This window comes from Denticeps clupeoides, chromosome 5, assembly GCF_900700375.1.
Source record: "Denticeps clupeoides chromosome 5, fDenClu1.1, whole genome shotgun sequence".
Lineage (NCBI taxonomy): Eukaryota > Metazoa > Chordata > Actinopteri > Clupeiformes > Denticipitidae > Denticeps > Denticeps clupeoides.
In genome coordinates, this window is record NC_041711.1 from 11048363 (window position 1) to 11053131 (window position 4769).

At 43.2% G+C, this 4769-nt stretch overlaps 1 non-coding gene across 1 annotated transcript; it reads left to right on the forward strand.

The window, feature by feature from the left end:
• The first annotated feature begins 1931 nt into the window (after positions 1–1931).
• trnap-cgg (transfer RNA proline (anticodon CGG)) lies at positions 1932–2003 on the forward strand. Its single transcript has one exon. It is a non-coding gene; the product is annotated as a tRNA-Pro (tRNA).
• Positions 2004–4769: the final 2766 nt, after the last annotated feature.

Consider the following 4769-nt stretch of genomic DNA (forward strand, 5'->3'; position numbering starts at 1 on the left):
TGCTTTTCTGAACACTATAATTGGATTCATCTAGTCACTTGTTCTATCACAGAATCGCTGAATGTTTATCCATTGGTCACAGTTCCCACAGGTGCCATCTAAGGCACATATCAATAATGTTACTAGGTCTCCAGGGGTTTAATGTATTGATTATTAAGGTCTTTAACAATTACAACACACCAAAAATCTCTCAGGAACACGGGTGGGAACGCACGACTCACAAACAGAAGGGGTTTTAATAAAAATTGGACACATCTACACATAGAACATATTAAAAGACAAATGACCAAACAAGGACGGGACACAGCAAGAATACATTTATACTAAATCATAACACATGGAAACAATCAGGGCAATCAAGGAGCACAAGACAAGGCAAACATGAAAACCCGGTCCAGAGCACTGGGAAATGTACGGATTGTGACAAAATTATTGCACTGCACAATATGAACATCAGCTGATAAATGAGTGTACTTCATACTTTAATGATGACCCCAAACTCCAATCCCATGCCTTTCTTTTATGTAGCATGACCAAAATGCTGCTTCTGAACATTACAGAGGGGCTGTCTATGCTGCAGTGATCTTGGTCCTGAGGTTTCAAGGCTTTAATTAAATTGGATGGGGAGCTTGGTGGCACAGTGCCTTGTGACAATGAGATTTGGACCTGATTCCTGGTCTGGGCTCTCTTTTTCACCCTGTGTTTTTATCCAGGTACTTAAGTTTTCTCCCACAGGCCAAAGCAGCAATGTCAAGGGCTTCCACCTGCCTTATGTCAAAAGATATCTGGGACAGACTTCGGCAACCTTCATCAAGATAAGTATGTTTTGAAATATATATATAAAATGGAAATGTATCCCTGTGATTTGTGTGGACAGAGCCCACACCCATGTGAGGTGGGGCTACAGGTATAATGGGACACTTCATAAACTTCACTTCAAAATGGAAAAGGATCTTAATCTGGTAGTATTCTGGGAGAGTCACAATGGCTGGACATGGCAAGGAAGAAGGACGCATACGCACAATGTCACGAAACAGGGGTTAAATACATGGTAGACAGCACAAAGGAAACATGAAAATAACAATGACCTGATGGAAAACAGACACAAACAGGGCAGCTTTATACAATCCTACACAGGCGAAAACTATCAGGAAACATTACACAGGATGAACATGACACTCCGGTCTGAACTCCGGACCCGGAGTGGCCCCCGCCAGACCGGATTATGACAAGGAGGACAAATTTCAATATAAATTTTGGCTATTTTGTGCATCAAGCAAAAAAATACCAATCATATCATGGTCTAGTCAATACATTTTGAACACTTCGCAGGTTGAAAACCACTAGTATAAATTGTTTATGCCTTTATGATCCATAGGTTACCATGCAGAACTGGTCAATTTATTATAAAAAATGGCATAGATTTAAATAATTTGCATATAATTTTCTCATCATTAAGCCCCTACCATCCATATCACTAAAATGGTATTTCAGTTTTGAGCACTCTCTCACTCTTTAAAAGTGTGTGTGTCTTTGTGAGAACATGTTTATATAAAATCATTTCCCAGGTCCTCTGGGAAGGATGGTGTTTAGATTACACAGGCTGGAGTGCAGAACAATAATGATAGGATCAGCGGCAAGAAGTAGCTCTTCAAAATGTGAGGATTCAGGTGGTGCCTCTGTCCCCCCTCACCGCCACAGCCAGTTCCAAAGGGAGTAAATAAAACATACAGCCTCTCCACATGGCTAAAGATGTAAATATGGACATAAGCCTGTCCCAGGTAAAGTCTAGTCCAACAATATGATGGTGTGGACCATGCTTCTATAAGTAAACTTTGGAGTCAGAAAATGATGTGCTGGTTATGTGTTTGTTTTACTATATTCATGGAGAGCAGATGCCCCCCCCCCCCTCATTGTCCCCCCCCCTACGTGGCTCGTTGGTCTAGGGGTATGATTCTCGCTTCGGGTGCGAGAGGTCCCGGGTTCAAATCCCGGACGAGCCCTTCCTTTAAGGGGCAGTGGTGGCCTAGCGGTTAAGGAAGCGGTTAAGGAAGTAAACAGAAGGTTGCCGGTTCGAATCCCGATCCGCCAAGGTGCCACTGAGGTGCCACTGAGCAAAGCACCGTCCCCACACACTGCTCCCCGGGCGCCGGTCATGGCTGCCCACTGCTCACTCAGGGTGATGGGTTAAATGCAGAGGACAAATTTCACTGTGTGCACTGTGTGCTGTGCTGCTGTGTATCACATGTGACAATCACTTCACTTTTTTTTTTTTGTCGGCAAGCATCTGACGCCCTTACCTAGCACACAATCATTAATTTTTCAGCTATATTAGGTTAATACACATTATTATTATTATTATTATTATTATGTCATACAATTATGACTTCAGCTCACCACAGATATTTTAAATACGTATATTTGACATATTTATTTTTAAATGTAAATGGGTTATTAATGGTATTCACAGATGGTGGTTATTGAACGAAATGAGGGATTTCTATAATGGAAAAGCATCATTTGTGATAAAAGTGTCTCCTAAATGCTGTAAATGTAAATACATAGAGTGACTGAGTGAGTGAGTGAGTAGAATCTGTGGCTCTAAAAGCCTCTACAGAAAAGTAAAGTGGCAGTGTGTCAATAAAGACAATAGACTGGACCAGCTGTTTGCCATATTGCACAGATGCTGCACCGCTGCGTTTAATGTGCAGGCAAGAATATACAGCCGACCGTAAATCCTCAGCTGGCCGAGCCGCATGTAAAATGCTCGGGACTGCTGAAGTGTGGGATCGTCGCAACTACAGCACGTGAAGAAGTGCGTCACAGTGAGGCTTCGAACCCATCTGGAAGTCGAGCTGAATTCACCGGGAAGTGTCGCAGCTACTTTTTTGGGCCGAGGAACGCATTTGTCCCGTAACTCAGGTTATCCGGTTCTGTGCCGGAGCGGTGTGTGCTGCGTTTTTGTGTCTGTGTCATGACAAGAGGGGTGCCAGCATCAGAGTAAAATGCCTCGCCGGCCGGGTTATTGCTGCGTCAGGCCTGCCACTGGTACGGCAACACGGGGAAAAACAAACCCCTACTTCCGACATGCCGCTTCAAGCACCTGCAAATAAGAGACTTGCCACCTCAAATGCCACCTTCACAACTTTCAGTGTAGCTTTTGAGGCCACTTGTGCCCCTGTGTCTGGAGGAGGCAATTTCTTACAGCCGCTGGTGTGCATGGAGCGCCGTTACAGCAGCACGACGCCAGTATAATCAGTGGAAAGTGGAGTTTGGGCTTTTGTGATCAGGCGCTCCTTAATGCAGCAAGACCACGGCGCTTCACACTTGCCAAGGAGTTTAAGTCGGGTTTGCCGTCTCTCAGCATGGCAGATTCTCGCTCTCTTTTGGCTCTTATCTCGGGCGAACATGACAACAAAGGGGAGAGGAGAAGTATGGGAGAGAGGCGAGCTGGGGAGATAGGAAGAGCGCTCCTCTGAGGAGGTGCTTGTGGGAAGTGGATAATTGACTGATTGAGCGGCCTCTCGAAGGAAGGCAATTAAAGGCATTCTCCACCCTGTCACTTAAACCGATTTTGTAGCCGATTGAACTATTTTATTAAATATTAATGTAGTGCCTCACAGCAAAATGGTGGATTTTTCTCATGTTGCTTTTTTTCTACTGCTTTGTACTCTGTTTTTTGTGGTATAATGAAATGAAATAATTCATTGCATGGTCTGGCTAAGTGCTTGCTTCTGACTGGCTGGTAGGTGCATTATTCAAGGGGTTTTACACTAGGTGTTAAAAATATAATGACTTAGAGAGGTAGAAAAGAAAACAACTTCATGCCATTTTTAGCCATTTTAGTCAAATTGCTTAGTTTACAGCAGCTACAACATCTTCATGTGAATATTTTCACTTTAAACCCCTGTAGATTTGTAAGGGAATGATCCGCAGGTGATTCATCTATAAGTGGCAAATAGTCAAGAACAGCTTCCCATCAGGTGATCATAACCACAATCATTTGCTGTCAGCCACAGCATCCTGTTTTCACGTGATGATGCCCAAAATGTGCTCAACTAAGCTGTTTATCAGCAGCACTGAAGCCCTGAAAACCTGCCAGAATTTACTCCATGACAAAGAGGGGCCAGAGTATATAGTACTGATTCATGAGAATGACAAGTAGTTGTGATGCATAGACATATATTTATCTACGTTCGCAAATAAGTATAATTGTTTCAACATTATTGCTGTCTAGAGAAAAAAAAGGATTGCATATTGGCATTTGTTTTTGCTGCACCATTACAAGTGCAATCTTGTCAGTCATATTCAAACATGATGCGGTGTATACAACAAAAGGGCCCTTTTAATTATTTGTCTAGGCTACATCTTATATTGCTTTCTTTATGCTTGAATACAGCACGTTGCTTAAAGAAGGGACAGGAACTCATTATGACCTGGTCTGCGCATGTGAAGGTTGATGAGCAGGGGTTCAGACTGATTGCCATTCTGCTGAGCCCACTTTCTGGATACAGTAAGCATTACTCACAAAAAACCTCAGGCCCACTCCTCAGACTGCATCAGATTTGAAAGGTGAGAAGAAAGCAGTTATGTAAACCACAACATTGACCCCTTCTACTTGAATCTTTGCAAAATGGCCAGGAAAGCACTTATAATAAGCACTTCATCTTCCCAGATGAGAGTTCGGAAGATTGCCTTCTACAGTGGCAAGATCCACTCTCCCATGTCAACCAATAAGATTTGAGCGAGCAATTCTGACCTCGAGCTGT